Raw genomic sequence first — 12,478 nt, forward strand, 5'->3', positions numbered from 1 at the left:
TAAACGCTTTTTACTTGAACAACAGCTTGAAAATAATTTCTCATAAATTCTAATTATCTGGGTTTAACGGAATACGTGACATATAATCCTCTTATTTTTAGGTAATTAGGATTTTTGTGGCATATAAACTGGAATTTGAACTTCACCTTCTAATTGGAATTAATTGACCAAGGAATTGGCGGTTGATGAATTTTAGAGAAGACTAGGAAGGTCTAAAGAATTAGGGACTAGTCACAAAAAGTTTGCCATGAATTAAATCTTGCATGATTAAAATAGTTAGTAAGAAAAGTCAATCCGGAAAATAGATAACTCTGAAACCTTAACTGCCTTCTTTATATTGTCTTCTCAATTCAATTTATTGCTTGCTTTAAGATATTCTTAATTACTATTTAATGCAATTGAACACTCAAAACCATTTTCTGCTCGCCTAACTAAGCCAATCACTCAATCATTGTTGCTTAATCCATCAATTCTCATGGGATCGACCCTCACTCACCTGAGGTATTACTTGGTACGACCCGATGCACTTGCCGGTTAGTTTGTGGGTAGATATTCTGCACCAAGTTTTTGGCGCCGTTGCCGGAGATTGATAGTGATTAACAACTATTAGTTGTTTGATTATTTAGATTAGGCATTTTAGTTTTAATTTTAATTAAATTTTGTTAAAGTATTTTCGGAAAAAAAAAATTTATTAGCACTGATATTTTTCTTAATTTCTGAAATTAAGTTTGGTGTTTCCTAGTTTAGGTTACCTCATTGGTAATTCTCTGCACTCTGACATAGAGAGTTACATCTTTTCTTGTCTTCTGTTTGTTTATGCACAGGAACAGAGACAAAGAACATCTCTTAGACTTTGATCCTGAACCTGAGAGAACTTTTAGGCGGCGGTTGCAACAAGCAAGACTTTACAAGGCTGCAGAATCCACTATGGATCCTAACAATATTGATAATGCCAATGTGTTAAATCCGAATGGGAATGAGCAATAAAGGAGAGTACTTGGCTCTTACTCTACTCCTACTGCAGATCTTTATGGGAAAAGCATTGTGGTACCTCTTATAACTGCGAACAACTTTGAGTTGAAGCCACAACTGGTCACCCTGGTGTAATAAAACTGCCAGTATCATGGTCTTCCCTACGAAGACCCAAATTAGTTTATTTCTAGTTTTCTACAGATTTGTGATACCGTGAAAACAAATGGAGTGAACCCAGAGGTGTACAAACTCATGCTCTTCCCATTTGCTCTGAGGGATAAAGCAAAGCTATGGCTAGATTCCCAACCCAAAGAGAGTCTGGATACTTGGGACAAGGTTGTTACTGAGTTTCTTACTAAATTTTTCCCACCAAAGAAGCTGACTAAGCTTAGGGTGGAAGTTCAGACTTTCAGGCAGATGGATGGTGAAACTCTTTATGAAGCTTGGGAGAGATATAAGCTACTGTCTAGGCAATGCCCTCCGGACAGGTTCTCCAAATGGACCCAACTAGATATCTTTTATGAAGGTTTGGGTGAAATGTCCAAGATGTACTTAGATAATTCTACTAGTGGTTCACTGCACAAGAAGAAGACACCGGAGGAGACTATTGAGCTTATTGAATTGGTTGCTAGCAACCAATATTTATACTCATCTAACAGGAATCCAGAGAACTCTGAGGCTCCTCAGAAGAAGGGTGTTATGGAAGTAGAAAATCTTAATGCTATTCTTGCTCAGAACAAGCTTATGTCTCGGCAAATAAGTCTACTCACTCAACAGATGGGTGGCATGCAAGTCTCAGCTATCAACACCCAAAATCCACCTCAAGAGTTCCCTTATGATGTGACAGGTAATTTTGTGCAAAATGATAATTATGATTATGCTCAATCTTCTTCTGAACAGGTCTATTACATGGGGAGTGCTCCTAGAAATCCCAATAATGATCCCTATTCTAAGACCTATAATTAGGGGTGGAGAAATCACCCGAATTTTGGGTGGAGAGAGCAACCTCATAGGCCACAAAATTTTAATCATAATTCTCAAGGTGGTTTTTAATAGAATAATTTTAATAATCACCAGTCTCAGTCATCTCAGCAAGCAACTTCTTAGCCCCAGTAGAACAATAATTTAGAAGCAATGTTGGCAAGTTTTAGACAGGAAACCAGAGCATCAATCAAGAACTTGGAGATTCAGATGGGTCAATTAGCTACAAAAGTTAAAAAAATTGATCAAAGGACCACTAATAGCCTTCCTAGTAACACAATTCCAAATCCAAGAGAAGAATGCAAGGTTATCACCTTGATAAGTGGACAAGTGGCAAGTATGGAAGCACAAGTTGATGAGGAGCCAGTTGGAAGAGATTCCAAGGTTATTCAAGTGAGAAGTGGTAAAGTAGCTGGCTCTGAGACCAAGGTCAATGAAGAGTTAGCTGAAAAAAAGCTTCCAGAGGAGAAGAAGGAAGAAGTAGGGCACGTCCCTCCAGAGCGTGCGAACAACCCATTCCCATACTCTCTTGACGCTTATCCTACATTGCCAAATGCTCCTGAGTACAAGCCTAAGATGCCATATCCTCAGAGACTTTAAAAGGAGACCAAGGACAAGCAATTTTCAAAGTTCTTAGAAGTCTTCAGAAAGTTACAAATCAATATTCCTTTTACTGAGGTTTTGGAGCAAATGGCTATCTATGTCAAGTTCATGAAGGAGTTGTTGCAAAGAAGAAGCGTTTAAAGGGAGATGAGACAATAGTCCTGACTAAGGAATGTAGTGCCATAATTCAGAATAACTTGCCATGGAAGATGCCAGACCCAGGGAGCTTTCAAATTCCATGCACCATCGGGAGCACCACCTTTGAGAAAGCATTATCTGATCTGGGAGCAAGCATTAATTTGATGCCCTTGTCTGTGATGAAGAAGTTGCAAATCCAAGAGGCACAACCTACAAAGATAGCATTACAGATGGCAGACAAATCTATGAAGCCTCCATACGGATTAGTGGAGAATATCTTGGTCAAAGTGAGTAAGTTCTTCCTCCCAGCAGATTTTGTGATTCTTGACACAAGGAAGGATGAGAATGCCTCTATAATTCTAGGAAGACCATTCCTAGCCACTGGAAGAGCTTTGATGGATGTAGAATTTGGTGAATTAGTGCTTAGAGTACACGATGAGCAACTAGTCTTCCATGTTTTCAAAGATGTACATTCAGCAGATAAAGAAGAGAGGTGCATGCAGACTGAGCTTATTGACCAACCTTTCAAAAACCCCCTGATGATGCACAGTAGAATCTGTAGCTCAAACCTCCCTTGGTAACAATCAATAAAATTCCTCCTGATATCAAACCTAAGTTTGGTGTTGGGAATGCATCATCCACCAAAGGAGAGGGTCCTAAAAAGAAGCTACCCAGAGGATAGAGAAACAAAAGATCCCCACTGATGGTTTCTCCCTTGGAATGAAAGTGGTATTGACTAGAAATCTAGCATGGATTTATACAGTAAACAGAATCTTCTCTCTGGAGCATATTGAGCTACTTTATGGAGACACAGGAAAGAAGTTCAAAGTAAGGGGTGAAGAGCTGAGCCCCTATGATCCTTCTCCTTAGAGGAGCTGACCATCAAGCTAGTGATGATAAAGAAGCGCTTGTCGGAAGGCAACTCGTTAATTTTGTATCCTTAAGTATTTCTCGAGTAGTGGTTTTCTTATTTATTTGAGTTTTATTTAGTTTTTATTATTTTCTTTCGTTTTACGTGTGTTCTGATCATGCAGCTATTTTAGAATAGAAACCGAACACTGCAAAAAAAAGAGAGACAAAGAAGAAAAGTTACCCAAGAGATGAGCAGGAGTGGTGCTGGAACTATGCTTTGTGCACAGAGAAGACCAAACTTATGCGCACCTTACGCATGCGCGTCGTTTGCATTTTTAGCCATCCACACGTGCGCGTCCCTGACTCGTACGCGTGACCCTGAAAATAGTGTCAATGAGTGTTTAGGTAGAGAGTTGTGATGGCTTGGGGTTAGAAGTGTGCTAGAAGCATAAACTTGATAACGCGAACGCATCCCTGACGCGTGCGCGTCCCTGACACATGCACGTCCTTTGCACAAATGTTCATCCACGCGTGCGCGTGCATGACGCACACGCGTCGTATCAAAATTTTGGTTCCCAAGCCATGCGAACAGAGAGTTGTGCATGCACGGGGCCTCCTTCGTGCAATTTGCACAAAGCAAGGGCACACGTACTCGTGCCAGACGCTTACGCATCATTATCAAAATCCGGCGACCCGTGCATATGTGTGCTGTACGCGTACGCGTCGCATGCGGCGCCTAACTCCACTAGTGCACTGCCCTGTTTTCATTCTCTCTCCTCCCAAATCCTAACTCTCTCTCATTCTTTTCCTCTTTTCTTCTTCTTTTATCATACTAATTGCTTTTATGTCCCTCTCTGTTTTCAGTTCTTCTTTGCTTGAGGACAAGCAAAACTTTAAGTTTGGTGTTGACGCTTCGCTTAAGGCTTTCTGTTTAGCACCAAAGGGAGATGAATGTTCTTCATGAAGGAATGAGATGACCACCAGCATAACTGAGGTGGTTGAGTTCCTTTCATTCTATTTCTCTTCCATTCTTATTTTGTTGTCTTCTATTTTCTGTTGCTTTGACTGCTTGCATGATCTTTAGTACTTTTAGAAAAAAAAAAGTTTGCCTCATGTATTTCTCACTGAGCTTGAATTCAAAAGAAAAAGAAGTGATGTATTGCATGAGAAATTGAGTTTATATTTAAGAGTAGTCTTATTTACTTAAATGTAGTGGCATTATTTGTGATTTTGAATGCATGACATGAACAGTGCATATTCGAATTTAAATCAAAGGATGTTGATGTATAAGAAACAAGAATTTAGAAAATTATTATGAATTCTCTGAAATAAACAAAAATTTAATCCTTGAAGCAAAATAAATAGCAAAAAAAAACTATAAAAGCAAGGTCCAAGGATCTGAGCATCAATGACTAGGGAGGTCAGACATGATTAAAAGCTCAAAGAGTTGTTTCCCTAGTCATATGCTTGTGGTGTTTTTATGTCAAATAATCCTTAAGACAGAACACTTAGAGTCAAGATCAAGTGCTTTTAACAGAGTATGCCAAAGGCTTTGAGCACAACTATCTGGGAATAACTGAAAGAAAAATCAGAACTTAAAGAGAGTTCCCTAGTTAAGTGCTTGTGGTGTTTCTGTGTCAAGTAACCCTTGAGACAAAACATTTAAAGTCACAGCTAGGCTCAAGGTGCAAAGCACCAAAGAAAAATGAAATAAAGAAAATTATGTTGTGTTCAAGGATCAAGCTGGAGTATAAAGATCAGAGAATTCATAATATGATCCGGATTTTAATTCCGAATGACACTGACATCCTTCTGATTCAAAGGAGAGTGAGATGCCAAAACTAATCAAAATTACAATGAATAAACCCCATTTTAAGAATAGACTTGAGCATGACTAAACCCTCACTTCTCATGCAAATTCAAATCTTAATCATGCACTTATTTTGGTTGCTTGAGGACAAGCAACAATTCAAGTTTGGTGTTCTGATGCGTGAGCATCTTTCTTATCTTTTCCTAGTGAATTTGCATTTAAATTGTTATGTTTAATCAAGAATTAATTATCTTTTAGCCACTATGGATGCTACTTGGAGTCTCGTGCGATTTTGTTTATTTTAGGTAGCATTTGGCTGGATTTGATAGAGAGGAAGCTTGCACAAATGGAAGGAGCTCAAGAATTAAAGGAGATGTCAGCGAGGAGCGACACGCATGCGTACCTGATGCGTGCATGTGATTTGGAGCTTTCCATGGCGACGCGTACGCGTACCTGTCGCGTGCGCGTGATTTGGAGATTTGTACAGTGACGCGTGCGCGTACCTGACGCATATACATGACACGCAAAGAAGACCATTGATGCGTACGCGTGACTGACGCGTATGCATGACATGCGCCACGTGCAGAAAATGCCGAGGGAAATTTCTGGGCCCCATTTTGGCACTCAAGTAAGGCGCAGCTCTCTGCCAAGTTAGGCGCAGATCCAGTGAAGCCAAATGGTCCCCACGTTACAAGGCGCGAATTATTTAATTGATTCTGATTTAAATTTAAATTTTAAAATAGGAAAAGATATTATTTTAATTTTAGGAATTAGATTTTAAATTAATTAGGATTAGATATAAAAGATAATGGGATTCCACATTCTGCACTTTTACAGTTTACTTGAATCCTTATTTTCTCTCTGAACCATGAGCAACTAAACATCCACTGTTAAGGTTAGGAGCTCTGTCTATTGTATGGATTGATAATATTATTTTTCTATTTTAATTCGTGTTTTGATTTATATTTCAAGAATTGTTTTCGTTCTTTATCTTATGAATTTGGGTGGAACGGAAGTATGACCCTCTTTCTAATTGAGTTCTTTTATAACTTGGAAAAGCTCTTTACTTGAACAACAACTTGAAAACAATTTCTCCTAAATTCTAATTATCTGGGTTTAACGGAATACGTGACATATAATCCTCTTATTTTTAGGTAATTAGGATTTTTGTGGCATATAAACTAGAATTTGAACTTCACCTTCTAATTAGAATTAATTGACCAAGGAATTGGCGGTTGATAAATTTTATAGGAGACTAGGAAGGTCTAAGGAATTAGGGTCTAGTCACAAGTAGTTTGCCATGAATTAAATCTTGCATGATTAAAATAGTTAGTAAGAAAAGTCAATCCGAAAAATAGATAACTCTGAAACCTTAACTGCCTTCTTTATATTGTCTTCTCAATTCAATTTATTGCTTGCTTTCAGATATTCTTAATTACTATTTAATGCAATTGAACACTCAAAACCATTTTCTGCTCACCTAACTAAGCCAATCACTCAATCATTGTTGCTTAGTCCATCAATCCTCGTGGGATCGACCCTCACTCACCTGAGGTATTACTTGGTACGACCCGGTACACTTGCCGGTTAGCTTGTGGTTAGAAATTTTGCACCAATTTACTTAGTTAGACAAACAGAAAATGGTGTTTTAAGAGTTCAAAATCATAAATAGTAATCAAAGAATCAAAAACTAAGCAGTAAACTGAGATGAAATATATATGGAGATATAATTAAGACTTCAGAGTTATCTATCTTCCGGATTGACCTTTCTTACTAACTATTTTAATCATGCAAGATTCAATTCATGGAAAACTATATGTGACGAAAACCTAATTCCTTAGACCTTTTTAGTCTCCTCTAACCTTTGTCAACCGCCAATTCCTTGGTCACTTGATTCCAATCAGAGGGTTAAGTTCAATTCTAGTTTATATGCCACAAAAACCCTAATTACCCAAATATAAGAGAATTCTGTGTCACGTGTCCCGTTAAGTCCAAATAATTAGAAATTAGGATAAATTGTTTTCAAGCTGTTGTTCAAGTAAAGAGTTTTTCCAAGTTATACAAGAACTCAATTAAAACAACAGTCATACTTCGTTCCACCTAGATTCATAAGATAAAGAACAAAAATAATTCTTGAAATAGAAATCAGTACATGAATTAAAATAGAAAAATAATAGTATCAATCCATACAATAGACAGCGCTCCTAACCTTAACAGTGGAGGTTTAGTTGCTCATGGTTCAGAGAGAAAACTAGGATTCAGAAAAACTGTAAATTGTAGAATGAGGTAGAAGAGAAGAGAGAAGAGGAGCCTGAAGGGCTGATTCTTTTTCCTTTTATATCTAATCCTAATTAATGTAAATTATATTTCCTAAAACTAAATAATATCTTTTCCTATTTTTAAATAAAATAAAGTTTAATCAGAATTAAAATATAATCTTTATGCATCTTCAATTGATGAATGGGGACCACTTGCTTCGTAGGAGTAGCGCCTAACTTGAGAAATCTCAAGTTAGGCGAGGAGGATGCAGCACGAAATGGAGTGGTTGCGTGTGTGCTGCGCCTAACTTGTGTGTGGTGTGCGCCTAACTTGAGGAGCCAGCATCCAATTTGTGCGTGCTTATTGTGCTTTGCGCCTAACTTGAGATTTCTCAAGTTAGGTGCAACCTTGGCAAACTTCCCATTGATGCATTCTCTTGTCTTGGCGCCTGGCGCCTAACTTGGTAAAACCCAAGTTTGGCGCCAACCATGCAGCCTTGGAGTAATGCATTTAGTTGATCTTGGCGCCTAACTTGAGAAACCTCAAGTTAGACGCCACCCTTGCAGAATTGATGGAGAAGAAGTATAGACTATTATACATCGTTGGAAAGCTCTGAAAGTTAGCTTTCTAACACCACTGAAATCACGTCAATTGGACCTTTGTAGCTCGAGTTACTTAGGTTAGAGTGCAGAGAGGTTAGGGTTGACAGCATCATTCACTTTCTTCTCTTTTTCTACAGAAACTCCATCAAATCCATCCGAATGCTACCTGAAATAAACATAGTTTCACACAACTCAAATTAGCATCTATAGTGGCTAAAAGATAATTGGTTCTTGATTATACTCATGATGCACAAAAACTTGTCTCTCAACAAATTTCCCTTCGGCATGTATACCAAATTGTCGTCAAGTAAAAACTCACAATAGAGTGAGGTCGAATCCCACAGGGATTGATTGGTCAAGCAATTTTAGTTGGAAGAGTATGCTAGTTGAGCTAAATAGAAGGTGGTTGATATTGCAGGAAATTAAATGGCGAGAAAATAAATGGTAGAAAATAAAGTGCAGAATCTTAAATGGAGATTGGGGGAGATGAACATGGAAATAAATGGCAGAAAGTAAAGAGAATGGGTAAGATCAGAAATGGGGAATTCATTGGGCTTTGGAGATGTTGAATTCTCCGGATCAAGTTCATTCTCATCTCTTCCTCAATCAATGCATTCATTGATCTCCTTGGCAATATTAAGTGATCGGATCCCAATTCCTTGGGAATCCAATCTCTCTAAGCTTGAACAATTGCCTAATTCCTTGATTTAATTGCTCATGGGAAGAGATGAAGTGTGGTCACTGATTATACCACATATATTTCTAAATCAAAGTGTTTGGAGGATTACATGTCACTATATCTGCCCAGACCCCAATTTGGTCCAACATGAGAAAGCATTTCTAGCATGATCTCCTCATCCCTTTTCCAAGGCACAGAGGAGATCCAATTATGGAGAGTTTCTTTTCCAACACAACTAACCAATTGAATTAAGATTGAAAGCTTTCTAGCAAATCAAGAGAAAAGAAAGAGGAAGAAGAATGAAAACTATAATTGATCCATCAAATCACAACAGAGCTCCCTAACCCAATGAAAGGGGTTAAGTTGTTCATAGCTCTGGGAATGGAAAATGGCAGAAAAGAATACATGCTTAACTATAAAATACAGAAAAGTAAATATACAGACGGTAGTTCTCTAAAGTGCCCAGCTTCTCTATAGTTCAAAACTACTCCTATATATACTACTCTTCTTGAGCTTCTAGTGAATTCTTCAAGTCTTGGATGTGGGCCTTAGATCTTGAGTTGAAGCAGGTACAATCTTTAGTGGGCTCAACTTGCAGAAAAGTATGAGTTAGGCATGGGCGTTAGTTAGGACATTAGTGGTGTTAATGCTAAGTAAAAATGTGGGTTCGAGAACGTTAGTGGCAATCACCTTTCTCACTAACGTTCCAACCCCAAAATGGTCCACGTTAACTTCAACATTTGTGGCACCAACGTGACCACTAACATTGCCTCATGATCCTTCGCAAACGTTATTGGGAATCACCTTTTTCAATAACGTTGCATTGTGCCCCCTTTCCCCACGTTAGAGTTCACGTTAACTAGGTTAACATGGCTCTTAACGTAGGCATGCCTAAGTTTCGAGAGCGTTAGTGACACTTACCTTTGTCACTAACGCTCCAAATGCTCCTCCTCTCCACGTTAGAGTTCATGTTAACTAGGTTAATGTGACCACTACGTGGTAGTGAATGCCATCTCCAACATTAGTGACAAAGGTGAGTGTCACTAACATTGCTCATCATGCTTAGCTCCACGTTAACTTTCACGTTAGTGGTCTTAACGTGACCACAAACGTGGGCAATGTTGGTTTGATCCAACGTTAGTGACAAAGGTGAGTGTCACTAACATTGGCATTGTCTTCCCCTTCCACGTTAGAGTTCACGTTAACTAAGTTAACGTGACTCTTAACGTGGCCAATTGCCAATTTGGAGTGTTAGTGATGTTCACTTTTACCACTAATGCTGGAGCTTCCTTTTTCTTCACGTTAACTACCATGTTAACCCAGTTAACATGGCAATTAATGTGGGCTTATGATGGCTTCGCAGGTGTTATTGGTGGTAACCTTTTTCATTAACGCTACAAGCTTGTCCCTATTCCACATTAGTGGTTACGTTAATTAGGTTAACGTGACTGCTAACGTGGCTTCTTCTTGCTTCCTTTGTCCTGAAATCAAGCAAATAAAGTGCATCAAAGCTCTAGCCCAAGTCATGAGATTATGCATCATCAATTTGTCATTCAATCCTTGCGAAATCCTCATAAAATCATGTAAAATTCACACTAGTTGCTTGAATCAAGGTGTAAATGAAATTTCATCCAAAACTTGCTTATTTCCTAAGAAAATGCATGAAAATACCTTAAAACAGTTAAGAAAAGGTCAGTGAAACTGGCCTTGATGCCCTGGCATCAACTCAACAATTTGAATGCAAATTCACTAGGAAAAGATAGGAAAGATGCTCACGCATCACAACACCAAACTTGAACTATTGCTAGTCCTCAAGCAATCAAAACTAACAAAGGCTCAGGATGTGAATTTGCATGAGAGTGAGAGCTCAATTAAGCTCATGTCTGTTCTTAAAGTGGGGTTTATCTATTGCAATACAGAATAGTTTTGGCATCTCACTCTTCTTTGAATCAGAGGAATGTCACTGTCATTTGGAATTATAATCTGGATAATATTATGAATTCTCTAATCTTTTATACTTCAATTTAATCCTTGAACATAGAAAATTCCCTTTAATTCTCTTTTCTTTGGTGCTTTGCACCTTGAGCCTAGCAGTGACTTTAAATGTTTTGTCTCAAGCTTCACTTGACATAAAAACACCACAATCACTTAACTTGGGAACTCTCTTTAAGTTCTGATTTTTCTTTTAGTTACTCCTAGACAGTGGTGCTCAAAGCCTTTGGCATACTCTGTTGATTGCATTTGATCTCGACTCTTAGTGTTCTGTCTCAAGGATTACTTGACACATTTACACGACAAGCATATGACTAGGAAAACTACTCTTTGAGCTTTTAATCATGTCTGACCTCGCTAGTCATTGTTGCTCAGAGCCTTGGACCTTGCTTTTCTTTTTCTTTTGCTGTTTCTTTTGCTTCAAGGATTAAGCTTTCACTAACTTCTGAGAATTCATAATAGTTTTCTAAATTCTTGTTCTTTATACATCAACATCCTTTGATTCAAATTCAGATATGCATTGTTCATATCATTCATCCAAAATCACAAATGATACCACCACAATTAAGTAAATAAGACTATTCTTTGTTATAAACTCTATTTCTCATGCAATACATCTTTTTCTTCTTTTTCTTTTAGATTCAAGCTCAGTGAGCAATACATGAGAATTTTTTTAAAACTAAAAGCAAATGACAAAATGAAACTAAATCTAGGAACTGAAAGTACTAAAGATCATGCAGAAAATCAAAGCAATAGAAAATAGAAGACAACAAAATAAGAACATAATGGGAAATAGAATGAAAAAAACTCAACCACCTTAGTTATGTTGGTGGCCATCTCATTCCTCCGGCTGTGCTCCTCTATGAAGCACATTCATCTCCCCATGGTGCCACTGATGATAAGCTAAACAGAGAGCACACTCTACAACACCAAACTTAAAAGTTTTCTTGTCCTCAAGCAAAAAAAAATCTCCAGAGTGTCAAAATGCCTTTTAATTGCTCCTATTCCTATTCTAATCACTCTGCATGACCAAAACACATGTAAAACACGAAAAATTCTAAAAAAATTGAGATAAAGTAATTTAAAACCAGAACTAAAATAACTATAATGCTAACATCAAAATAACTATAAAATTAAAACCAAAGTAACTGCAAAACCAAGGATACTAGTAGTTGGGTTGGGTTGCCTCCCAACAAGTGCTTCTTTAATGTCACTAGCTTGACACTTGATTGTTGAATTTTCTTCCTCTTCTTCCAGTTGGTTAAAAGAAATATTTCCAAGGGGGAAGAGGAGAAAATTAGTGCCCCTGATATAAATTCCGCCTAAGAAGCTTACTTTTATTGTGGTTAGCTCGATTCACCTTACTTGTTGAGGTAGAGGTTGGATTGATTTTTGTTGAGCTTCTCTTTTACATGGATATTTTCTTCTGTTTCTTGGTCACAATCCTCTTTTTTGTGCTTTCCATGATTTCCTTCACTTCTTTGATTTCAAAATTTGGGTGTTGTGTGATGGTTGGAGTGTACCCTTCATCAAGAACTTCTTGAATTGGTGGTTCAATAAACTCAACCTCTATGCCACTCTCTACTTCAT

The 12,478-nt window shown here is 37.9% G+C and overlaps 1 non-coding gene across 1 annotated transcript; it reads right to left on the reverse strand.

The window, feature by feature from the left end:
• Positions 1 to 1,356: 1,356 nt before the first annotated feature.
• LOC127742501 (small nucleolar RNA R71) lies at positions 1,357 to 1,463 on the reverse strand. Its single transcript, XR_008003794.1, has one exon. It is a non-coding gene; the product is annotated as a small nucleolar RNA R71 (small nucleolar RNA).
• Between the last annotated feature and the right edge of the window lie 11,015 nt (positions 1,464 to 12,478).

Source organism: Arachis duranensis, chromosome 1 (assembly GCF_000817695.3).
Source record: "Arachis duranensis cultivar V14167 chromosome 1, aradu.V14167.gnm2.J7QH, whole genome shotgun sequence".
Taxonomy (NCBI): Eukaryota; Viridiplantae; Streptophyta; class Magnoliopsida; order Fabales; family Fabaceae; genus Arachis; species Arachis duranensis.